This window comes from Schistocerca piceifrons, unplaced genomic scaffold (assembly GCF_021461385.2).
Source record: "Schistocerca piceifrons isolate TAMUIC-IGC-003096 unplaced genomic scaffold, iqSchPice1.1 HiC_scaffold_335, whole genome shotgun sequence".
Classification (NCBI taxonomy): domain Eukaryota; kingdom Metazoa; phylum Arthropoda; class Insecta; order Orthoptera; family Acrididae; genus Schistocerca; species Schistocerca piceifrons.
In genome coordinates, this window is record NW_025728554.1 from 5,909 (window position 1) to 17,500 (window position 11,592).

The 11,592-nt window shown below is 51.8% G+C and overlaps 2 non-coding genes and 1 pseudogene across 2 annotated transcripts; all 3 read left to right on the forward strand.

The window, feature by feature from the left end:
- The first annotated feature begins 416 nt into the window (after nt 1-416).
- Nucleotides 417-2,332, forward strand: LOC124745823. The gene has a single exon (XR_007011161.1). It is a non-coding gene; the product is annotated as a small subunit ribosomal RNA (ribosomal RNA).
- Nucleotides 2,333-2,686: 354 nt separating this feature from the next.
- Nucleotides 2,687-2,841, forward strand: LOC124745817. The gene has a single exon (XR_007011156.1). It is a non-coding gene; the product is annotated as a 5.8S ribosomal RNA (ribosomal RNA).
- A 188-nt stretch (nt 2,842-3,029) lies between these two features.
- Nucleotides 3,030-11,592, forward strand: part of LOC124745828 — a 10,980-nt pseudogene continuing 2,417 nt past the window's right edge.

Sequence of the window (11,592 nt, forward strand, 5' to 3'; positions counted from 1 at the left end):
TGCGCTGTGCTGGGAGAGTTCGCTTCGGCACCCAAGTGGGGCTTTTGTCCTTCTGTGGCGCTGGCGTTGGAGCTGCCGGTCACCGTAGGTGGCGCGTGTTGTCTCCCGCCGGCAATGCCACGACAGCACGCTCCCGGGCCTCTGTCGGCAGCGGCAAGCTCAGTTGGGAGCACGGGTGGTCGCACCGAAAGCGTCTACTCGCCTAACTCCGGGCGATTGCGCCTCTCTCGAACCCGACCAAGTACTTGGGACGGCGCTGCGCGCCGCCGGGACCTGAGAGGGTTTCGAGGTGTATTGTGCAGGGGAGCTCAGCCTCCTCCTGTTTGCAGAATGATTGAGCGGACGCTTGCCGTGTTCGCGCGGGCCCCCGGGACACACTCCCGGGCGGCCGGCTGCTCAGCTCTAGTTGACGCAGCTCCCTGGTTGATCCTGCCAGTAGTCATATGCTTGTCTCAAAGATTAAGCCATGCATGTCTCAGTACAAAGCCGCATTAAGGTGAAACCGCGAATGGCTCATTAAATCAGTTATGGTTCCTTAGATCGTACCCACGTTACTTGGATAACTGTGGTAATTCTAGAGCTAATACATGCAAACAGAGTCCCGACCAGAGATGGAAGGGACGCTTTTATTAGATCAAAACCAATCGGTCGGCTCGTCCGGTCCGTTTGCCTTGGTGACTCTGAATAACTTTGGGCTGATCGCACGGTCCTCGTACCGGCGACGCATCTTTCAAATGTCTGCCTTATCAACTGTCGATGGTAGGTTCTGCGCCTACCATGGTTGTAACGGGTAACGGGGAATCAGGGTTCGATTCCGGAGAGGGAGCCTGAGAAACGGCTACCACATCCAAGGAAGGCAGCAGGCGCGCAAATTACCCACTCCCGGCACGGGGAGGTAGTGACGAAAAATAACGATACGGGACTCATCCGAGGCCCCGTAATCGGAATGAGTACACTTTAAATCCTTTAACGAGTATCTATTGGAGGGCAAGTCTGGTGCCAGCAGCCGCGGTAATTCCAGCTCCAATAGCGTATATTAAAGTTGTTGCGGTTAAAAAAGCTCGTAGTTGGATTTGTGTCCCACGCTGTTGGTTCACCGCCCGTCGGTGTTTAACTGGCATGTATCGTGGGACGTCCTGCCGGTGGGGCGAGCTGAAGGCGTGCGACCGCCTCGTGCGTGCTCGTGCGTCCCCGAGGCGGACCCCGTTGAAATCCTACCAGGGTGCTCTTTATTGAGTGTCTCGGTGGGCCGGCACGTTTACTTTGAACAAATTAGAGTGCTTAAAGCAGGCAAGCCCGCCTGAATACTGTGTGCATGGAATAATGGAATAGGACCTCGGTTCTATTTTGTTGGTTTTCGGAACCCGAGGTAATGATTAATAGGGACAGGCGGGGGCATTCGTATTGCGACGTTAGAGGTGAAATTCTTGGATCGTCGCAAGACGAACAGAAGCGAAAGCATTTGCCAAGTATGTTTTCATTAATCAAGAACGAAAGTTAGAGGTTCGAAGGCGATCAGATACCGCCCCTAGTTCTAACCATAAACGATGCCAGCCAGCGATCCGCCGCAGTTCCTCCGATGACTCGGCGGGCAGCCTCCGGGAAACCAAAAGCTTTTGGGTTCCGGGGGAAGTATGGTTGCAAAGCTGAAACTTAAAGGAATTGACGGAAGGGCACCACCAGGAGTGGAGCCTGCGGCTTAATTTGACTCAACACGGGAAACCTCACCAGGCCCGGACACCGGAAGGATTGACAGATTGATAGCTCTTTCTTGATTCGGTGGGTGGTGGTGCATGGCCGTTCTTAGTTGGTGGAGCGATTTGTCTGGTTAATTCCGATAACGAACGAGACTCTAGCCTGCTAACTAGTCGCGTGACATCCTTCGTGCTGTCAGCGATTACTTTTCTTCTTAGAGGGACAGGCGGCTTCTAGCCGCACGAGATTGAGCAATAACAGGTCTGTGATGCCCTTAGATGTTCTGGGCCGCACGCGCGCTACACTGAAGGAATCAGCGTGTCTTCCTAGGCCGAAAGGTCGGGGTAACCCGCTGAACCTCCTTCGTGCTAGGGATTGGGGGCTTGCAATTGTTCCCCCATGAACGAGGAATTCCCAGTAAGCGCGAGTCATAAGCTCGCGTTGATTACGTCCCTGCCCTTTGTACACACCGCCCGTCGCTACTACCGATTGAATGATTTAGTGAGGTCTTCGGACTGGTACGCGGCATTGACTCTGTCGTTGCCGATGCTACCGGAAAGATGACCAAACTTGATCATTTAGAGGAAGTAAAAGTCGTAACAAGGTTTCCGTAGGTGAACCTGCGGAAGGATCATTACCGACTAGACTGCATGTCTTTCGATGTGCGTGTCGTGTCGCGCAACACGCTACCTGTACGGCTCGCCGTAGCCGTGCGCCGCGTGCGGAACCACGCGTTGCCTCTCAAAACTAGCGGCAATGTTGTGTGGTACGAGCGCTGAAGCGCTGGAGCGGCTGGCCTGCGGCAACCTGGCGCCTGGCGCCGGTTTTGAATGACTTTCGCCCGAGTGCCTGTCCGCTCCGGTGTGGAGCCGTACGACGCCCGTCGGGCCGTGAGGCCGTTGGACACAGAACGCTGGAACAGGGGCCGCCACACGCCTCACTCCCGCCTATGCGACCGTCTCGAAAGAGACGGCGGAAACTGAGAAAAGATCACCCAGGACGGTGGATCACTCGGCTCGTGGGTCGATGAAGAACGCAGCAAATTGCGCGTCGACATGTGAACTGCAGGACACATGAACATCGACGTTTCGAACGCACATTGCGGTCCATGGATTCCGTTCCCGGGCCACGTCTGGCTGAGGGTCGGCTACGTATACTGAAGCGCGCGGCGTTTGCCCCGCTTCGCAGACCTGGGAGTGTCGCGGCCGCCTGTGGGGCCGGCCGCGTCTCCTCAAACGTGCGATGCGCGCCCGTCGCCTGGCGGTTCGCATACCGGTACTTTCTCGGTAGCGTGCACAGCCGGCTGGCGGTGTGGCGTGCGACACCTCGTACAACGACCTCAGAGCAGGCGAGACTACCCGCTGAATTTAAGCATATTACTAAGCGGAGGAAAAGAAACTAACAAGGATTCCCCCAGTAGCGGCGAGCGAACAGGGAAGAGTCCAGCACCGAACCCCGCAGGCTGCCGCCTTGTCGTGGCATGTGGTGTTTGGGAGGGTCCACTACCCCCGACGCCTCGCGCCGAGCCCAAGTCCAACTTGAATGAGGCCACGGCCCGTAGAGGGTTGCCAGGCCCGTAGCGGCCGGTGCGAGCGTCGGCGGGACCTCTCCTTCGAGTCGGGTTGCTTGAGAGTGCAGCTCCAAGTGGGTGGTAAACTCCATCTGAGACTAAATATGACCACGAGACCGATAGCGAACAAGTACCGTGAGGGAAAGTTGAAAAGAACTTTGAAGAGAGAGTTCAAAAGTACGTGAAACCGTTCTGGGGTAAACGTGAGAAGTCCGAAAGGTCGAACGGGTGAGATTCACGCCCATCCGGCCACTGGCCTCCGCCCTCGGCAGATGGGGCCGGCCGCCCGCGCGGAGCAATCCGCGGCGGGGTCGTGTCCGGTTGCCTTTCCACTCGCCGCGGGGTGGGGCCGTTCCGGTGTGCGGTGGGCCGCACTTCTCCCCTAGTAGGACGTCGCGACCCGCTGGGTGCCGGCCTACGGCCCGGGTGCGCAGCCTGTCCTTCCGCGGGCCTCGGTTCGCGTCTGTTGGGCAGAGCCCCGGTGTCCTGGCTGGCTGCCCGGCGGTATATCTGGAGGAGTCGATTCGCCCCTTTGGGCGCTCGGGCTCCCGGCAAGCGCGCGCGGTTCTTCCCCGGATGACGGACCTACCTGGCCCGGCCCCCGGACCCGCGCCGCTGTTGGCTCGGGATGCTCTCGGGCGGAATAATCGCTCCCGTCAGCGGCGCTTCAGCTTTGGACAATTTCACGACCCGTCTTGAAAACACGGACCAAGGAGTCTAACATGTGCGCGAGTCATTGGGCTGTACGAAACCTAAAGGCGTAATGAAAGTGAAGGTCTCGCCTTGCGCGGGGCCGAGGGAGGATGGGGCTTCCCCGCCCTTCACGGGGCGGCGGCCTCCGCACTCCCGGGGCGTCTCGTCCTCATTGCGAGGTGAGGCGCACCTAGAGCGTACACGTTGGGACCCGAAAGATGGTGAACTATGCCTGGCCAGGACGAAGTCAGGGGAAACCCTGATGGAGGTCCGTAGCGATTCTGACGTGCAAATCGATCGTCGGAGCTGGGTATAGGGGCGAAAGACTAATCGAACCATCTAGTAGCTGGTTCCCTCCGAAGTTTCCCTCAGGATAGCTGGTGCTCGTACGAGTCTCATCCGGTAAAGCGAATGATTAGAGGCCTTGGGGCCGAAACGACCTCAACCTATTCTCAAACTTTAAATGGGTGAGATCTCCGGCTTGCTTGATATGCTGAAGCCGCGAGCAAACGACTCGGATCGGAGTGCCAAGTGGGCCACTTTTGGTAAGCAGAACTGGCGCTGTGGGATGAACCAAACGCCGAGTTAAGGCGCCCGAATCGACGCTCATGGGAAACCATGAAAGGGCGTTGGTTGCTTAAGACAGCAGGACGGTGGCCATGGAAGTCGGAATCCGCTAAGGAGTGTGTAACAACTCACCTGCCGAAGCAACTAGCCCTGAAAATGGATGGCGCTGAAGCGTCGTGCCTATACTCGGCCGTCAGTCTGGCAGTCATGGCCGGTCCTTGCGGCCGGCCGCGAAGCCCTGACGAGTAGGAGGGTCGCGGCGGTGGGCGCAGAAGGGTCTGGGCGTGAGCCTGCCTGGAGCCGCCGTCGGTGCAGATCTTGGTGGTAGTAGCAAATACTCCAGCGAGGCCCTGGAGGGCTGACGCGGAGAAGGGTTTCGTGTGAACAGCCGTTGCACACGAGTCAGTCGATCCTAAGCCCTAGGAGAAATCCGATGTTGATGGGGGGCCGTCATAGCATGATGCGCTTTGTGCTGGCCCCCGTTGGGCGAAAGGGAATCCGGTTCCTATTCCGGAACCCGGCAGCGGAACCGATACAAGTCGGGCCCCTCTTTTAGAGATGCTCGTCGGGGTAACCCAAAAGGACCCGGAGACGCCGTCGGGAGATCGGGGAAGAGTTTTCTTTTCTGCATGAGCGTTCGAGTTCCCTGGAATCCTCTAGCAGGGAGATAGGGTTTGGAACGCGAAGAGCACCGCAGTTGCGGCGGTGTCCCGATCTTCCCCTCGGACCTTGAAAATCCGGGAGAGGGCCCACGTGGAGGTGTCGCGCCGGTTCGTACCCATATCCGCAGCAGGTCTCCAAGGTGAAGAGCCTCTAGTCGATAGAATAATGTAGGTAAGGGAAGTCGGCAAATTGGATCCGTAACTCGGGATAAGGATTGGCTCTGAGGATCGGGGCGTGTCGGGCTTGGTCGGGAAGTGGGTCAGCGCTAACGTGCCGGGCCTGGGCGAGGTGAGTGCCGTAGGGGTGCCGGTAAGTGCGGGCGTTTAGCGCGGGGCGTGGTCTGCTCTCGCCGTTGGTCGGCCTCGTGCTGGCCGGCGGTGCAGGATGCGCGCGCCTGCGCGGCGTTCGCGCCCCGGTGCTTCAACCTGCGTGCAGGATCCGAGCTCGGTCCCGTGCCTTGGCCTCCCACGGATCTTCCTTGCTGCGAGGGCCGCGTCCGCCTTAGCGTGCTCCTCCGGGGGCGCGCGGGGTGCGCGGATTCTCTTCGGCCGCCATTCAACGATCAACTCAGAACTGGCACGGACTGGGGGAATCCGACTGTCTAATTAAAACAAAGCATTGCGATGGCCCTAGCGGGTGTTGACGCAATGTGATTTCTGCCCAGTGCTCTGAATGTCAACGTGAAGAAATTCAAGCAAGCGCGGGTAAACGGGCGGGAGTAACTATGACTCTCTTAAGGTAGCCAAATGCCTCGTCATCTAATTAGTGACGCGCATGAATGGATTAACGAGATTCCCGCTGTCCCTATCTACTAGCTGCATAGCTGTCTCATGCTATGTGCCCCGATTTGTGTGGGCACATGGTTGGGAATAGGCAGCGGGGGAAGGATGCGACTCGAACATCTTAGCCTCTCCCTTCCCAAGTGCCCCTGCTCGCCTTCTCGGGGTGCAGCTGTTAAGCCTTCGGGCGACCAAAGGGCAGGGGTGCGACGGCGTGCTGAACATCTTGTACGCCGGTTCCGGGTGCTGCATTTGTCGCGGCGGGATCCTGGCCCAAGTCGGCGAAGGTCACCCGCCTTGCCCCTGGAATTCCGGGGCATGATCCGCCAAGCCGGGGCGTGGTGACACGTCCCCGGTTAGGTTAGATGGGGTCCAGACCCCCGAACGTCCTGGGGGACCGGCCCGGCACCTGAGTAGGACCGGGTCTTTAGCCTTTTGGTGGAAACTCGGCCTAGTAGGGGGCGAAGGACGGAGGGTGAATCCGCTCTCCCGGAATGTGGGTGGCATTCGCCGGTAAGGGAGCGGGAGAAAACTTCGATGATGCAGCATTCGAAGAGGACTAGTGCGCTGTTCCCACGGCGCGCTAAACCTCGCAGCTCAGTTGTTGAAAGCTCTTGGTCAAGGGGCGGGGACTGGTGAGCGAGCTGCAATTAGCCTCCCCCCATGCCAGAAGGAGCCGGTCCGGGGAAAGAGACGGGCTCTCAACTCTTTGGTCTCTCTCAGAATCATGGCGGAAAATACAGAGAGAGAGACTTCCGAGCGATACGAGGTGAATGATGAAAATGAAATAAAGAGCGCAGCCGAAAGGCTAAAGGAGATAAATGGCGCTACTGGTGACAGATAAAGGGAAGATGAGCAATGACAGATTAAATGAAATAAAAGACAAGCTGGCCCTATGGGCAATTGCCCAAAGCCAGCTTGAAGGTAGGATACAAGAGCTGGAACGACAAAATAAACAAATAATAGCCGAAAAAACAAAAACATACGCCACAGTGGTGGCAGGAGGACCACAGAAACAACAAATCAATATGAAAGAAAGTATAGAAAAAGTGACAGCAAAACAAGGAGTGGCATTATTTTTGAAGCCAAAAGAAGGACAGAGCGTAAAAGAGGTGAAGGAAATATTCACAAGAGTAATTAATCCAACCAAAGCAAAAGTTAAAATAAACAAAGTAGTAGTTGCAAAAAATGCAGTCATAGTGGAAACTCCCACCCAACAGGATAGGAACACAATAATGGGGCACAAAGATTTACAGAGATCGGTAATATGTGAGAGGACAAAGAAAAGATGGCCATTAATGACTGTATTTGATGTGTCAAATAGGTTGACACCAGAGGAACTAACGGAGTGTATTTACACTCAGAATTTTGAAGAAAAAATGAGCCCACAAGACTTCAAAAAGGAATTTAGACCAAAATTTAGAATGGGGAGAAAAGACAGAGATACGGGACATCAAGTAGTTGAGGTTTCCCCAACATTGAGAAAAGAACTCATACAAAATGGAAGAGTATATGTGGAGGTATAGCTCAGTCGCGGTTCAAAGATTATTGCGTGGTACCCAGGTGTCACAGATGTATGGATCTGGGTCACGTACAGAAGTACTGTACCTGGGGTGACCCCACCTGTGGTCACTGTGGAACGGACAACCACAACAAGAAAGAGTGCCCAGAGGAAGAACAGACCTGAGACATGTATACCATGCAATAGAAGGGGAAAAAGAAAATGTAGAGCACCAAACTCCAAAGAATGCCCCACGTATCAGCTGTTACTAGGAAGACTTATACAAAGGACAGATTATGGAGATTAACCCCCAAGAGAAAAGAAAGAAGCATAAATCACCAAGCAAACAACTAAGAGATACGCTAAGGGGCATGAAAATCAGAGAAGCAGTAGGGGCAAGGGAAAAAGATGCAAAAGAAATCACGGATAAACAACCTGAAAATAAGGGAACAACAAAAAACACACGGGATAACAAACGGGATAACAATCAACACAAAACATGTACAGCACAAAACTGTATTGCCAATACCCCCATTGAAAGAACACCAACACAAGGGCGACCTCGGTCGCCCGTTTTTTATGACAAGAAAATGCAGATGGAGAGCGGAGATAGAAAGCAAGAGGTGCCCAAGACACAACGAGAAACACTGATACAAGACAAGAAACAAAATACAACAAGGGATGTACAAGTACAAACAATAAGCATGATAGACGCACAAGTACAAACAATGAACACGCAAGAAGCACAAATACAAACAGAAGGGCGACCTCGGTCGCCCATTTTTCATGAAAAGAAAATGCCGATGGAGGGCAGAGATGGGCGACCAGAGGCGCCCAGGACACAACACACTACACCAACACAGAGACAAAACAAAGACATAGAAAAGAACAACATAGGAAAGAAATACGGACGACCTCGGTCGTCCGTTTTTAATGAAAAGAAAACGCCGATGAAGGGCGAGGACGGACGACCGAGCTCGCCAAAAGAGACCACTCAGAACACATAAAAGATAAAAACAATCAGTCAAGCAAGAGTGACACATATAATGCAATGGACCCAAAGAACACTTATAAGATATGCGAAAACGCACTGCAGATGGCAAGACTAGAAGAACCCGGTCTGCTAACCACTGCATTACGCCAACTAGTGAGAGTGGGGCACACAAACGGCTCGAGAATTACTTATCCAGCTTTGGCGGACGTTGACTGCATTCAGCTAGCCGCGGCCGGAATCCCCACGGAACACGAACAATTACAGGAAATAGTAAAGCAAGTATACGAAAGAAGAGGCGTAAAATACAATTTGGAAAATATATATATACAAATGGTAACAACATACGGCCGAATAGGGATTTGACCCCAATAAGACATGGCCAGAAGATCATTACCATACATATCATCCGTAATGGATCTTTTAGTTCTCCAAATTAATACAATGAGAAGCGTACAAGTAAATTACGAGTTGCGTAAATTAGCAGAAGAACATAAAGCTGACATACTATGCTTGCAAGAACCGTACTCCCGGGAGGGTAAAATCCCAGGAATGACAGCCACGGCTCAAATAATCATGAAGGGAGAAAGACCAATGTCTGCAATAGTAATTTTAAATAGTAATATAAGAACAATAGTATTAAATCAATTTACAAATGAACATGTTTGTAACAATCGAAGTACACGCCAAAAACACTAAGTGGTATTTAGTATCAATATATTGTCAGTATAGAGAGCCAATAACTATGTACCTAGAACAACTAAAGGAAATATGTAGAACTCTACAGGGCCATCAAGTAATCATAGCAATGGATGCAAACGCAAAGTCATTCCTGTGGCACAGCGGAGAACAAGACGAAAAAGGTCAGGAATTAGAAGATGCAATAAGTGAATTAAATCTAGATATAATAAACGCACCTAGCGAGATACCAACATATTCAAATAGAGCAGGGGCAAAAACAAATATAGATGTAACACTGGCAAATAACAGGGCTACCAATAAAATAGATAAATGGGAGGTATTGGAGAATGCAACGACCAGTGATCATAATGTAATAAAGTATATATTAAAATCAGAACAGAATGTGGCGCCACAGGAATGGCTTTCAGAATATGACTATAAAAAGGTAGACTGGGAAAGGACTCTCCCGGGAGTACAGCCCGCCGGAGCTGGATGAGGATCTCGAGGTTGATGAAACAGCGGAGCAGATAGTTCAAAGTATAAAGGAAGTAATAGAAGCAGTCGTACCAAAGAGAAGCAGAGTCCAAAGCGTGCACCCGGCACCATGGACTCCAGAACTAAGTGACCTACGTCAGGCTACGCGCAGGCAAGACGCAGGTATCAGCGCACATTTAACCCACAAGACAGGGAGCATAGACTGCGTATATACAGACAACTAAGGGAGAGATATAAAAGAGAAATTATAGAAGTTAGAAAAAGAAGCTGGGAAAATTTCGTAAGAAATAACCTGGCAATGGATCCCTGGGGAAAGCCATACAAGTTAGCTAGGGAAAAAATAAGAGCTCCAACAGTCTTATCATCTATAAGAATACCAGGCGAAAATAGAATGACCACAACCAGACAAGAAACAATAACGGTGCTCCTCCAAGCCCTGCTACCGGATGATGATCCCTCTGAGGACACACCGGAGCAGGCGGCTATAAGAGAGAGAGCACAAGAAGAATACAACAACAATACAATGGTCTACCCCTTCTCACCGCAGGAGGTGGTAGACGTAATATCAAACCTAAAAAGAGGAAAATCTCCCGGACCCGACAGGGTCACGGTTGAGGTACTTCAAGCAATAAAAGGAAAAATAGCCCCGATACTGGCAAACCTATATAATAAATGTCTGGAAAGAGGTACTTTTCCAAGGAGATGGAAAAGAGCAGAAATAATAATACTAAAGAAGCCAGACAAGGGACCCAACAGAACACAAAGCATACAGGCCAATATGTCTGCTAGATACCTTGGGCAAAGCCCTTGAGAAATTGCTCTGTGCGAGATTGACTGGTCACCGGAAATGGCAGGAATGCACGAATGGCAATTCGGTTTCCGCCGTGGGAAAATCGACGGAAGACGCCATCAACACGGCGGCCGAACTTGTCAGCTCGTCGAACTGCACATATGTTCTAGGAGTGATGGTGGACATCTCAGGGGCGTTTGATAATCTGTGGTGGCCGGCGCTGTTTACCTGCTTGCAGGATATGCAGTGTCCGGCGGCACTATACAGATGTTTCAAGAGCTACTGTAGAGACCGGGTGGTACAGATGACGTCCCCGAATGCGGTTGTGACCAAGAACATCACTAAAGGATGTCCACAGGGATCAGTTTGCGGCCCCGTATTTTGGGATATAAATATGGAGCCGTTGCTGCATTCCCTGCAGCAGGAAGCATCAGTATTGGGAGCCGTTGCATACGCGGACGACCTGCTAATCTTAACGCATGGTAATAGCCGACTACAACTAGAAGGGCGAAGTAGAAACATAATGGATATCCTGAGTGCCTGGTGTAGGAATTCTAAAATGGCAATTGCGCCTCAAAAATCGAACTATATGCTCCTGAAAGGGAAAATGGCAAGAGATCGTCAATCAGGATCGACAACGCAATTGTAGTAAGAAAAAATGTAAGTAAATATCTGGGTGTCTACCTGGATCAAGGATGGAATTTTAGGACCCATATTGAACAAACAGGAGGAAAGACACTAGCGATAATGCATAAACTAATAAGGATCGGGCAGCAAAGATTTCACTTACCGCCAAATGTTATCAAACTATACCACGGCAGCCTGCTAGTGTCAATAATGGGATATGGATCAAGTTTGTGGGCCCACAGGTTGCGCCTTCTGAAGCCTTCCATGGCTGTGAGGAGAATTCAAAGAAACATACTACTAAGATCAATAGGGGCATTTGGCACAACACCAACAGATGGATTACTAGTTATAATGGGCCTCTGCCCATTAGACCTATTAATAAGACAAAAAGCAGCCAACTATTGGTTAAAAAGGGGGAAATTTTGACAAAATCAGGGAAATCATGGGGAAACACCTGGGAAGTAAAAAGGAAATAAAGAAGAAATAACAAATATATGGCAACAACAATGGGAAAAATTCTCAAACAGCAAGAAGGGTTTA